Source organism: Canis lupus, chromosome 17 (assembly GCF_048164855.1).
Source record: "Canis lupus baileyi chromosome 17, mCanLup2.hap1, whole genome shotgun sequence".
Taxonomy (NCBI): Eukaryota; Metazoa; Chordata; class Mammalia; order Carnivora; family Canidae; genus Canis; species Canis lupus.
This window is the reverse complement of record NC_132854.1, coordinates 54590676-54605191: the sequence shown is the minus strand read 5'-3', so window position 1 is coordinate 54605191 and position 14516 is coordinate 54590676. Positions and strand designations below refer to the sequence as shown.

General features: G+C 35.9%; 1 protein-coding gene and 1 long non-coding RNA gene across 5 annotated transcripts in view; one reads left to right on the top strand and one right to left on the bottom strand.

The window, feature by feature from the left end:
• LOC140608125 (uncharacterized) overlaps window positions 1-13878 on the top strand; it is a 49088-nt gene extending 35210 nt beyond the window's left edge. The window contains exon 3 of the long non-coding RNA XR_012010120.1: window positions 12305-13878. This is a non-coding gene — a long non-coding RNA (uncharacterized lncRNA). The remainder of the gene's footprint in view (window positions 1-12304) is intronic.
• The window catches only part of LACC1 (laccase domain containing 1), a 181695-nt gene that overhangs the window by 10482 nt on the left and 156697 nt on the right, over window positions 1-14516 (bottom strand). For all 4 annotated transcript variants that reach the window (XR_012010115.1, XR_012010116.1, XR_012010112.1 and 1 more), the window contains 2 exons: window positions 10872-10966; window positions 9726-9791 (listed from right to left, as the gene is read on the bottom strand). The gene's annotated coding sequence lies outside the window, so the exon portion shown is untranslated. The remainder of the gene's footprint in view (window positions 1-9725; window positions 9792-10871; window positions 10967-14516) is intronic.

Here is a 14516-nt window from a genome sequence, read left to right as displayed (position 1 = left end):
TTCTGAGTATCCCTTCCTACTCAGTCTTCCCTGCCTTTCTCTGCTGGTCTCTCAGGTTCCCTACTATTTTGCTTTGAGTTCCTTACCCTTTGACACACTCTTCCTACTTCCAATCTTCCTTTCTCCACGTCATGTGACTTATTTCCATACTCTCTGAAGGAGTGCTCTATCTGCCAGACTACACTTCTCAGCACCTGTAGCAGGATGCTTTCCCTACCATCTTTGTTCTAAATCTACGTCCCTCCCAGCATATTCTTCCAAGGTTACCTGGCAGCCTCTTAAGGCAACAGAACATTTCTATTCAGTGATGGTCACATGGAGACAAAACCACTGGCTGTGAAAACTCTTGTATATAAAGTTCTATGTCCTTTTGGAGGACATAGATTCAAGTTCAGAATTAGTGGGAAACAGCAATGAGAATTGACAAAGTACTGCACAAGGAGAAGAGTTAGCACTCAGGCAACACAAATGAAATGAGTTTTAATGTACTGGAATGATCCAATATGAAATCTCATTTTCTATATAGATTTAAAAGACTGACTTCAAATGTCATTAACTCCATTTCCCTAGGCCCTTTACACCAACTGTGTGGAATGTGAATCTCTTTGCCATACCCCTCAAAAGGACAAGAACTAACTACACCTCCTAGTGTCCCATTGTGTCAGAACAGGTTAGAATACTAAAGTCTAAGATCCTATTCTGAAGAAAAGCCTGCTCTTCCAATGTAGAGTATTATTCCTCTCTTCTATTAAAGATTGAATCCACTAAAGAATTAGTTTCTATACCATTTTAATAGTAGGTATTTTTAGAGGTCAGTGAAATATTACTGTGAGATTGAAAATAATGACCCAATTCCTCATCTCCTTCAAGAGAAATGACACATATTAAGACCTATCTCCCTGAGAAGACAGATGAAGTAGAATTAGATATTCATAATAGCTCCGTGAAATCTCAAGTACTTCATTTTTCAGTGAACCTTTAAAAATAGTTCAGAGGGCCTATTTAAAATAGCATTTGGGTCGTCTATAACAGTCTAATACTCTTTGCTGTGTGTTACTCCTGGTCAGGACCAAGGCAAAACAGGGACAGGGACAGGGACCAGGGTCTCACCATGAGGCAGGTAAGTAAAATGTTTAAAGCAGAATTTTCAGCTAGAAGATGAATAGGTCTGAAGATCTAATGTAAAACATGGTAACAATAGTTGATAACACGTTCGCTAAGAGAGTAGAACTTAAATATTATCACACACAAAAAAGATAATTTTTAAAAAAGTCTGAATTACAGTGTGGAAACAACTGAAGACAGAAGAGCAACTTCTCATCAGCTGAGCAGGAATCAGAGATGTAAAAGTTGATCAGTGATTAGACTCAAATAGGAAGCAGAGACAGTGAAAGCATTTGCAGGGCAAATAGAAAATAAATGACTGAAATTGAGATTTGGTGATGCTCAGAAGAATTTCCTAGTTCTTTGTACCAGTGGCCAAAGCCCACTTTTGGTGCTTTCACTCAATAGGTGACATCTTGTTCTAGATGGCTGCTATCTGCTGACATGTGCCAAAGAACAGGACCAAGGCTTTTTCAAGACACATTTAGTGGTAGAAAGGGTGTTAGATTTTAATTTGCAAGAGCAGGTTTAAATTCCAATTCCATTACTTTTTAAATATGTATTTGGAGCAAATCACTTACTATCTCTGACCCTGTTTCTTTCTCTAGATGATAACAACTAAACTCATTTTACAGAGTCCTTTTGGGTATCTAAATGAGTTAAGGAGGCTTTGAGCATTGGAAAGCATTGTATAGTTATAAAGGCTAGATTTTCCTAAAAGAAACAAGTCTTGCAGGCTCTAAAAAGAAAAATCCGGCTCTTTGTTCCATAAAAGAGTCAGCTGTATACAGAAAACAAGGTTGAGAGAATTTGTATTTTCCTCTTCAGTTTTGTTCAAGAGTTCCAAGTCATGTTTTCTCAGCTGTTAATAATGAATATTTCTGCCAAATATGTAACAGTGATAATACTAACTCTAAACCTTTTCTGGCTGCCACTTTAGCACTAAGCCAACACAGAGCCAATGGTACACATTTTTTCTGGAATGTATCTGTGTGATATCAGTTAATTTTATCCCAGACTTTCTATATAGATCTTCTCTGATCAGTCTGGTTGTACTGCAGAAAAGAGAAAGAATTTTCATCTTTTTAGGAAACTTTATTTTTTAGGACAGGTTTAGACTTATAGGACACTTGTAAAGGTAGTTCAGAGGGTTCCCCTATATTCCACACCCAGTTGCCTCTGTCATTAACTTCTTTTTTTTTAAATTTTTTTTTAATTTTATTTATTTATGATAGTCACAGAGAGAGACAGAGAGAGAGAGGCAGAGACATAGGCAGAGGGAGAAGCAGGCTCCATGCAGGGAGCCTGACATGGGATTCGATCCCGGGTCTCCAGGATCGTGCCCTGGGCCAAAGGCAGGCGCTAAACCGCTGCGCCACCCAGGGATCCCTGTCATTAACTTCTTACATATTTTTTTACAATTAATGAGCCAATATTGAAACATTATTATTAAATGAAGTCTAGAATTTAGTTCACTTTCCTTCGTTTTTACCTAATGTCCTTTTTATGTTCCAGGATACCACATTACATTTACTCATTATGTCTCCTTAGGCCTCTTTTAGCTGTGAGTTTTTCAGATTGTCCTTGGTTTTGGTGACCTTGACAGTTTTGAGGAATACCGGTCAGATCCTTTGTAAGATGGGCTTTAGTTAGAATTTGTCTGATTTTTCTCATGGTGAGACTGGGTTTTAAAGAGAAAGACCATAAAGTACCATTTTCATCATATCATATTAGGGTGCATTCTATCAACATGACTTATCACTGCTGCTGTTCACCTTGATCACCTGAATGATGTACTGTTTGTTAGGCTTCTGTACTAGGAAGTTATTATTTTTATTCCTCCTTTTCACATTGCACTTTTCTGAAGGAAGGCACTGTGCAAGGACTATATGACCACTCTTAAGGAATGAGGAGTTATGCCCCACTTCCTTTAGGATGTAGTATCTACATAAATTATTTGGGATTCTTATGTGGGATATTATTTCTTCTCCATCCTAATTGTTATTTATTCAATTATTTATATCATTTGGACACATGGACATTTATTTCATACTTTGGATTATAATCCAATACTACTTTGAGTTCTTGCCCAAGTTGTTCCAACTTTGGACACTAGGAACTCTTTCAGTTGGCTCCTGTATCTCTTTGTATTATCTTCCTCATTATGGGATTTTGTTTACTTTGTTTTTCCAGTTTTTGAGCACTTCCTGGAACTATAAGATGCTCCATGCTAATTTCCTGTCTCAGCCCTAGAATCTGCCATTTCCCCCAAGGAGTCCTGGCTCCTCTTATTGGAGAATGATATTTAAGAAACCAAGATCTGGGTGGTAGGTGTGTTTGCTGCTATGGAGTGTTGATGCTTCTGGGACCTCCCAGCTGATAGAGCAAGGGGATATATGTATATGTATGAACCCATGTATTTCACATATCTAAAAATATTTTGATGTGTAATCATCTTTATCTATATTAAGCTAAACATGGGTTCATATTGATATCTCCAACCCTAATCCATTATTGCATGGATCACGTGGCTCTCTTCTCTTGCTTATTTGTAAACTTCTACTCTAACAGTGAGAAACTTGGCTCTCGCCATCCGCTATCCATTTACTTGATTGTTCAATTCCAGTATACGTGTATAGTAATTTCAGAATTATTTAGCCACACCCTTATGGGGAAAAAACTTTGTCAAGTAGAGTACAGTGCTGACGCACAGTTTTTTTTTGCCTTTAATTCTTATGAATTCCAGTCATTCCCTAAATTACTTAAGTCAGCACCTTTTCCCCACCTCCCTTAGTGAGGTTGTTCCATACACTGTAGCACAGTTCAGTTCTCTTGTGATAGGCTACATTCCTCCCCAGTATCCCTTGACATTCTAAATAGTTTCTTAAACTAGTAAACTAAGTTTTGCTCTTGTGTTATAAACTTCAAAATACATATAGTGCTATATCCACAATTATAGCATCATACAGAATAGTTTCACCATCCTAAAATATCCCTGGTACTTCACATATCAACACTACCCCCCACCACACCCCTGAACCCTTGGTGACTACTGACCTTTTACTGTCTCTATAATGTTGCCTCTTCCAGAATGTTACATCGTTGGAATTTTATGGTATATAGCACTTTCAGACTGGCTGTTTTTATAAAGCCACATGCATTTCAGACACATCCATGTCTTTTTGTGCTTTGTTGGCACATTTCTTATTATGGCTGAATAATATTCCTCTGTATTGATGTACAATAGTTTGTTTATCCATTCACCTACTGAGGAATATCTTGGTTGTTTCCAGGTTTGGGTGATTATGAGAAAAGATGCTATAAGATTTCAGAAACAATCCAGTTTTAGCACATTTCCATCAATAGAAAAAGTTTCATTCAACTACTGGCAGTCAATCTCTGCTCTCTCCCTAATCCCAGGCAGTATTGTCTTTTTCAGAAATTATTTATAAATGTAATCATCATGGTCTAATATGTCTGGCTTTTTTCATTTAGCATTATGTTTTTGATGTTCAGCTGTGTTGCTGCATGTCAGTAATCCATTTCTTTTTATTATTGTGCAATATTCCATTGTCAGGATTTACTGTTTTTTATAGATTCATCAGTTGATGTACATTGCCTTTTGCGGCTTTTGTGAGTAATACTACTATGACCATTCACATGCAAGTTTATGTGGACATAAAACTCATGTGGACATATGTTCTTATTTCTCTTGGGTAGGTAATTAGGAGTGTAATTGCTGGCTGTTTGGTAAGTTTATATTTAACTCTTTAAGAAACTAACAGTTGCCCAAAGTAGTCACACCATTTTGTTTCTACCTGCAACATATGAGGGTTCTCCTTCCTCTCCACCCTTACCAACACTCAGAATTTTCAGTCTTGAGTTGAGACACTCTAGTGGATATGAGGTGGTATCTTGTGGTTTCAATTTGCATTCCTTAATGACTAATGACATTAAGCATATTTTCATGTTTATTAGCCACTTGTGTATCTTTGGAGAAATGTATATTCAAATCGTTTGCTCATATTTTTTTCTTTCCAGTTTGCTCATTTTGAAGGGAGTTATTTGTCTTCTTAATGAATTGTAAAAGTTATTTATTCTATATGAAAGTCCGCTATCTGATAATGTTTTGTAAGTATTTTCTCCCAATCTCTGTCTTGTCTTTTTATTTTCTTAGTGATATTTTGAGAAGACCAAAAATGTTTTATTTTGATGAAGTCCAATTTATCAATTTTTTAATGGATGTGCTTCTGATGTCATATCCAAGAAATATTTACTAGCCCAAAATTACAAACATTTTTCTCTTATGTATTCTTTGAGACATAGTTTCAGCTCTTACATTCACATCTATAACTGATTTAAAGTTTGGGGAGGTGTTTTTTGGCGAGGGGAGTGTTTTGTTTTGTTTTTTATTTTTTTGCAAATAGATGGAGCCCCATTTATTGAAAAATTATCTCTCTCCATTGAATTACCTTGGTACATTTGTTGAAAATAAAATGATCATATATATGTAGGATTTATTTCTGTACTATTCTGCACTGTTGATCTTTATGTCTATCATTATGCCAGTATCACACTGTCTTACCAACTATTACTTTGTGTTGACTTTTGAAATCAGGCTGTGTGAGTCAACTTTGTTCCTTTTTCTTAAAATTGTTTTGAATATTCTATGTTGTTTGTATTTACATACGCATCCTAAGATCAACTTATTGATTTTTTTAGCTTATTGATATTTAATAAAGGAGGCCAGCTGAGATTTTGGCAGGGACTACTTTAAATTTCCAGACCAGTTAGGAAAAAATCAACATCTTATCAATGTCAAATTTTATGATCCATGAACATAATATATTTCTCACTTATTTAGGCCTTCTTTCATTTTGTTCAGTAATATAATGTAATTTTCAATGTATAGAACAGTATTACTTTTAAAACTTATTCCTAAGTATTTTCTTTTTTTATGTTACTGTGAATGGCATTTTTAAATTACATTTTTAGATTGCTTGTTGCTAATATATAGGAATACAATGCTGTTTGTTATTCATTTTGTATCCTAGACCTTGCTAAGCTCTATTAATAGTTTTATTAGTCTTTTTCTTAGAGTCCTTAGACTTTTCTGCACAAAAGATCATTTCATCTATAACTAAAATTTTTTATTTCTTCCTTTCTAATCTATATGCATTTAGTTTCTTTTCCTTGCCTTAACTCACTGGCTAGAACCTCCCATACAATAAATTTCTCCAATCTAAGGAAGAAAGAATTTAGTTTGTCACCAGTAAGTGTGATATGAACTTCAAGTTTTTTATAGATTCCCTTTATTAAGTTAAGGAATTTCTCTTTCCTTCCTAGTTTACTGGGAGTTTTTTTGTTTTTGTTTTTTTTAACATGAATGGGTGTTGGTTTTTTTTCTTTTACCATTTTTTTCTTTCTCTATTGAGTCGGGTTGTGCCCTTTATCCTCTTAATATTGTGTATTACATTGAATGATTTTTCAACTTTACTCTTGCAAATCCCACTTTTTCATTGTTTATAATATTTTCCACACATTGATGAATTTGATTTGCCAATGTTCTGCTAAGGATTTTTATGTCTGTATTCATGGGGGATATTATTCCATTGTTTTTTTTATTTATTCTTTTTGAGATATGTGTCTTGCTTTGACATCAGGCTAGTACTGGCCTCTTTATATCAGTAGAAAAAGTATTCCTTCCCCTATTGTCTGCGTTTGTGTAGAATTAGTGTTACTTTTTCCTTTAAATGCTTGATAGATTTTATAAGTAAAATCATTTGGGACTTCGCTTTCCTATGTGGAGAGATTTTTGTGTATTAATTTATTTACTTGATATACATCTATTCAGAGTTACTGAATAAAAACTGAAGTTGTTTTATGAGTCCATTTCAGTAATTTGTGTCCTTCTAGGAATTTGTCTATTAATTTGTCAATCAGTTTCATTTAAATCATATAAACTTTTAGCATAATGTTTTTTATAATATTCCCTTATAACTATTTTAATCTCTTTATGGCCTGTGTTAATGTGCTCTTTCATTCTTGATTTTGGAAATTTCTGTCTGCTTCTACCTTTCCTTGGTCAGGCTAGGTAGAGATTTATCAATTTTGTTATTTATTTATTTTTTATTTTATTTTTTTGTATATTTTTTATTGGAGTTCGATTTGCCAACGTATAGTATAACACCCAGTGCTTATCCCGATAAGTGCCCTCCTTAGTGCCCGTCATTCAGTCACCCCATCCCCCTGCCCACCTCCCCTTCCACTGCCCCTTGTTCATTTCCCAGAGTTAGGAGTCTCTCATGTTCTGTCTCCCTCACTGATATTTCCCACTCATTTTCTCTCCTTTACCCTGTAATCCCTTTCACTATTTTTTATATTTCCCAAATGAATTAGACCATACAATATTTGTACTTATCCGATTGACTTACTTCACTCAGCATAACACCCTCCAGTTCCATCCATGTCGAAACAAATGGGTATTTGTCGTTTCTAATGGCTGAGGAATATTCCACTGTATACATAGACCACATCTTCTTTATCCATTCGTCTTTCGATGGACACCGAGGCTCCTTCCACAGTTTGGCTATTGTGGACATTGCTGCTGTGAACATTGGGGTGCAGGTGTCCTGCCGTTTCACTGCATCTGTATCTTTGGGGTAAATCCCCAGCAGTGCAATTGCTGGGTTGTAGGGCAGATCTATTTTTAACTCTTTGAGGAAAATCCGCACAGTTTTCCAGAGTGGCTGCACCAGGTCACATTCCCACCAACAGTGCAAGAGGGTTCCCCTTTCTCCACATCCTCGCCAACACGTGTTGTTTATTGTCTTGTTAATTTTCCCCATTCTCACTGGTGTGAGGTGGGATCTCATTGTGGTTTTGATTTGTATTTCCCTGATGGCCAGTGGTGCGGAGCATTTTCTCATGTGCTTGTTGGCCATGTCTGCGTCTTCCTCTGTGAAATTTCTGTTCATGTCTTTTGCCCATTTCATGACTGGATTGTTTCCTGGGTGTTGAGTTTAATAAGTTCTTTCTAGATCTTGGACACTAGCCCTTTATCTGATATGTCATTTGCAAATATCTTCTCCCATTCTGTAAGTTGTCTTTGAGTTTTGTTGACTGTTTCTTTTGCTGCGCGGAAGCTTTTTATCTTGATTAAGTCCCAATAACTCATTTTTGCTTTTGTTTCCCTTGCCTTCCTAGATGTATCTTGCAAGAAGTTGCTGTGGCCAAGTTCAAAAAGGGTGCTGCCTGTGTTCTCCTCTAGGATTTTGATGGATTCTTGTCTCACATTTAGATCTTTCATCCATTTTGAGTTTATCTTTGTGTCTGGTGTAAGAGAATGGTCTAGTTTCATTCTTCTGCATGTGGCTGAAGTGCAGCCAATTTTCCCAGCACCATTTATTGAAGAGACTGTCCTTTTTCCAGTGGATAGTCTTTTCTGCTTTGTCAAATATTAGTTGACCCTAGTTTGTTGTTTATAAGGAACCAAATTTTAATGTAATTGAAATTCTTTACTGCTTTGAATTTTCTATTTTACTTATTCCCATCCATTTTTTATTATTTAATTCCTTCTACTCCCTTTGAATTTGATTTGCTCTTCTTTTCCTAGCTTATTGTGATAGAAACTTAGATTACTGACTTTAGATATTTCTTCTTTTTTAATAGAAGCACTTATAGCTATAAGCTCCCCTTCTAAACACTATTTTAGCTGTGTTCCATAACTTAGATAGTTTGTTCTCATTTTTTAATTAATTCACAATACTTTCAAATTTCTCTTGTGATTTTTTTCTGACTTATGGATTATTTAAGAGCATGCTGTTAAATTTTTAAATATTTGAGGATTTTCCAGATTTTTTTTGTTACTGATTTTTAATTTAGGTCCATTAGAATCAAAGAATATATTTTGTATCACTTCAGTCCTATCAAATTCAATATTATTTGTTTTATGAACTTAGCCTAAGATCTATACTGGGAAATTTTCTGTATACACCTAAAAAGATGTGCACCCTACAGTTAATGATAGTGTGCTTATGTAGGTCAACTAGGTCAAGTTGGTTGTTATTGTTCAAATCTTCCTTACTGATTTTCTTTCCCATTCTATCAATATGGAGATAGGCGTATTTGAATCTCCAACTGTAATTATTGATCTGTCTATTTCTACTATTATCTTGTCAGTTTTTGTTGTTTGTATTTTGTGGTTTGGTTGTGAGGAGTTTCACATTTATAATTCTGATATCTCCTTGTTTCCCTCTTATCATTACTACGATTACTATCATTACTGCTATCATTACCTTTTTCTAAGAATATTCCTTGTCTTAAAGCCTATTTTGTCTGATACTAGTACAGCCATTCCAGCTCTCTATGATTACTGTTTGCATGGTATATCTAAAAGTGTCTCTTATAGCATAAACCTGCTATACTTTACTTTTTTCTTTCTCTGTTGTTGGGCATTTATGTTACACAATGTTCTATAGATAATTATCCTCCAGATGTTCATTTTTTTTTAGAATAAGAAATTATTTTAGTTACCATCCCTCAAACAAGAAATATTTCAAACTTTTTTCATGATTATATGGACATAATCGTTATGATTGGATGATATGCTTTGTACTTACAATTTAACATAATCCTTAAAACAATCCAATCATGTAGAAATTTTAGTCTTTTTCCAGGTGAATAACCTGAGGATCATAGAGATGAAATAAGTGACTCAGGCATATAAAACAAGCATTCAGTGAAGGAGTCCATTCTGTTAGACTCCATATGATACCATAAAGTTTTTTTAAAATTTTTATTTATTTATGATAGTCACATACAGAGAGAGAGAGAGAGAAAGAGGCAGAGACACAGGCAGAGACACAGGCAGAGGGAGAAGCAAGCTCCATGCACCGGGAGCCTGACGTGGGATTCGATCCCGGGTCTCCAGGATCGCGCCCTGGGCCAAAGGCAGGCGCCAAACCACTGCGTCACCCAGGGATCCCCCCCTTTTTTTTCCATAAAGTTTTTCTTCAACCCCTTCCCTCTCTTCCATCTGGCCAGGTCCCCCTCACTCACAATGTTTTCTCCTAACATTCCCCATGTCCTTTTCAGGTATAAGGTAGTTCAGAACAAGTTATCTGTCTTTTTTTTTTTTTTTTTTTTTGGTCAGAACCAGAGACTATGGTAAACTCATTCAAAGTTGTTCATAATTGATGATGGGCTGCTTTATATAAGAATATGACCAAGAATGGGAATTTTCTCCCATTCTTATTTTATCTTATTCTCTTACATTACCTCTAATTGCATTGGTGGCAGATTAGGAAGAGCAACACAAGATGAGGACTGAAGAGAGGGGAGCTGTTTTTGCTGTTGCTGTTAACGTGCTCTGTGTGTGTGTATTGTGGTGGCAGTCTCCTAAGTATTCTCAACCAGATCTCCCCAAAGTGTCTGATCCTGTCTGTTTTGGCTGAGATATGAAATATCATATCCTTTTCAGATATGAATTAACATCCCTCACATAACATTTCACAACAGTTTCTAGAAAAAGAACTAAAACTGATATGGAGATTATATAAAGAATTAGAAAATAGATTGATGGTGGTAACATTCTTGTGTAAGTAATTGGAGAAAATGGGGAAGGCAAAGAGGAATTTTGTCAGAATTGGGATTTATATATATAATATTAATATATAATAATACAAGTATACATAATCATATATATATATATATATACACATAGATATAGCTCCTGTTTTATGCCAGAATAGCAATCACCTACCTACCTCTTCAGCATGAAATACCTCACTCAGCAATGATTTCCTTCAATGAATCCAAATGTTATTGTATCACCAAAGAGTTAAAATGAAATTTGCCTTTTCTGTGCCAATAGAAAGAAACACACAAGGAAAAGATTGAGTTTTAAACTTAGCATATTTGAAATACTTAGGAATTTCATAAATGTTACAATTTTAGATATATACAGTGTTATTCCATTTTAATAATTTCCCAGAGCTACCATCCTTTTTGATCTTTTAAAAGGATTTAATTTTGATCTTTTAGAAATGTTCTTTTCTCCTGAAAAGAAAAATCTGTCATGGAAATAGTAGCAAATGTAAAAAGCAAATTTCTCAAACTAGTTAGAATTCTCAAGTTCTGTCCTTCCCTCTTGTAGTGGTGGGCCCTAGAGCAGAGCGCAGGGTAAAGGGCGTGTTTACAGCAGGAAGATCCATCTAAAAAAGAGTTCTGCGCATTTCAAATCTGTGTATTTTACCAGGTTTATGCATTATGGTGAAAGACAAACAAGATATAGAAGGTCAGAGTAAGAGCCAGAGGCCACCAGGCCTTTGTGGGATTCTTATATGGGATATGATGGGTAAATGTGTATACATGTGCATATATGTACACTTCTTTTTTTTTTTTTAACTGAAAAGTCTTGTGAATGTTAAAAGTCTTAAAAGCCAAACCTGAGTAACCTATAGTAATGCCTATCCTTTCCATTCAATACCAAAGAAATTCTATTTACTGTGGGCCCAGAAAAACCTGTTTTCTTTTTGCCTTTTTCCATCTCCATGCTCTTTTCACACCTGGCTATTTGGTTACTGGCTATCTCACATGGTTCATTTGGAGAGATGTGTGTGGCCAGGGCAGGTCAAGAGCAGAGATACAGTAGACATTTTCTGTATATCAATTTTTCTGCCTCTCCTTCTCACCCTAGGGCTATGTTTCTGGGCATGTAAAATGTATCAGCTTTTATTCCAATTTCTCAAACCTAAATGGAAAATTTGAGTATTTTCAAGATATCTAGAGGGCTACCTAAGGAAGTCAGAAGTAAAACTGACCCGGGGTCTCAATCCCTATTTTAATGCTCTCTAGAATAATAAAATGTTAGCTAGATGATCTTCTGGACCAGCCTATTAATTTTGCCATTGAAACAACTGAACACCAGAAGGGCTGAGAAGCTTTGTCAGGTCTCACAGCTGGTTCCTGCCCAGCTGGAACTTGGATTTGCTTCTTTGGCTACCCAGGCCAACATTCTTTCCACTCAGCCTTGCCACTTCCTTGATGATGCTTGCAGGAGAAGGTTCTGATGAAAACAATCTTAAAATTTTACAGTGGTTGTGTAAAATATTCTCTTTAGCATCATACAGCTTTATGACTTAGACCTTGTACACAAATGTTATTACTTATTATTCATTTATTTTTATCTTCATTTTAGACATCAGAGAACTGAGGTGCTGAGTTGCAGCAGCCCCCACAGAATCTCAAAAATACATCCAAGACTACTCTTCACAGGACAAGTGCGCAATACAGGCTTCCTATAGAGGAATGTGGCTCAAGCAAGAAGGGTCACTGCTCATTCACATAGAGCCCAAAGGAATGGCACCTCTTTGGACAGTCCAATTTCCCCAAATAAACCAAGATTTAGACTGCTGAAGGCATTCGTAGGCTATGGTGTTAAGGCTGCTTGAGACTAACACCACACTTTGATCATTCAGTCAAATCAAAAAGCATTTATTAAGCATCAGTTCAAGGCTCCCTGCAGGGGCTTCTCTTTGTGTCTCTGGCATTCATACTTCCGTGCTTCTCTTATGTGGCTCTTCACCCTTACCCAAAAAAAACTCCCTAATACACTAATAATACACTCCCTAATAATCTCACTGCTGATATTATCCTTTTCTGCTTATTTCCAAGACTTTGAATAGAAAGTCAGGACAGAACTTATTCCATTGAAAATCTATGCACCCATCCCTGCTTTCACAGGATTCTGTGACAAGCACCCTAGCCAGTAGTCAAAGCTTACAGGGGTGAAATTTCAGCATCTGTTTTCTTCGTTCAGAATGCAGACTAAATATTTTAGAAGGGTTTTTAGGGAAGCAATTTACAGCCAGTAATTGGAAGTGCAGTGTTTTTGCAAGACCAATGTCTCAGATTACAGGTCTATGATTTGCCTAAAAATAACTCATTTATTTTAGGCTTGGATTTTGAAAAGGGGAAAAATTAAGTCTTAGGATGATTTTCTTCAAATTTCCCATTGCATTCTTTACATCAGAAAAGGAGATGTGGGAAGGCAAGATGGAGTTTCTAGAGAGGAGAAATCCAACACTGTTTTTCCTTGGTTCATTTATGAGACTACATTTTCCTAGCTATGTACACTATTTCCAGTTTATGACTCACTCAAACAATTTACTATATTTAAAATTACATTAAATTCTCTTTACACTGCTTAGGTCAAATATTCATACTATGTATACAGTTGGAAATTCTTCCTCATAGATCCAGTGCATGGTATGGATGTATTTGTGTCCTTGTTGCCATGGTAACTAGGAAAGGTTAAAGCCAGAACCTCAGAAAACAGAGTGGCTGAACAATAAAATATCATAAATATGTGTGTGCTTCTTAAAATACTCTTCTCACATATGGATTTAAAAATTTTAGAACCACTGCCTTGAAGTTAATTTTCCATTTCTAGCATACACATTATTATCTAAAAAGAATATTCTCAAAACAATCTCTTTCAATCACTCCTTTTCTCTCTAAACTGTAATATAATGTCCATTTATTTCAAAAGATGGACTAAGTAAAACATGAGCAATGCTTTGGTTTTTCAAATATGGATGAGACATGCCAATGAAAATGGAGGTCAATAAAGTTGTTTTCTGGTTGAAACACGCTGTCTTTTACAAATCGCCCCTTTATATACACCTATATAGGGATAATAAAATATTTTCCCCATTTAAGAACTGGTAAACAAACATGGGCAACACTTGGAAGTCCCAAGATATTAAACATGGATCATCTGTACAAAGTTTCAAACCCTTGGTCCTTGACTAATCTTTTTTATTTCCCCCAAAGATTAATGCTCAACAAAAGTAGAGAATGTAATTCCTTAAATAAGAGTAGAGGATGTAATTCCTGTAAGGCCAAGAGCCATTGCAGCAATGGGTAAGAGAGCATATCTTATATCTTTCCCACTTACATTTCCAAGTACAGAGGGAAGATGGTTGAAAGACCTTCCCTGATTAATTTTCTTGTCCACATTGCCCACTTTATAAGGATATCAGAAAGAATATTAATATGTTCCTTGGTCCATAATCCCTCACTTAATTTTTTTTAAGATTTTATTTATTTATTCATGAGAGAGAGAGAGAGAGAGAGAGAGAGGCAGAGACACAGGCAGAGGGAGAAGCAGGCTCCATGCTGGGAGCCCGACCAGGGGGACTCAATCCCAGAGGCTCCATCCCAGGGGCTCCAGGATCACACCCTGGGCCAAAGGCAGGTGCTAAAACGCTGAGCCACCCAGGGTTCCCCATAATCCCTCACTTCATTTTTAACCTCCAATCTAGCACCTAAGTTCCTCACAATCCTTTCTTTATTTCAAGATAGTTCAATGTAGGGAGCATAATAAAAATAAAATTATATCAAAACAC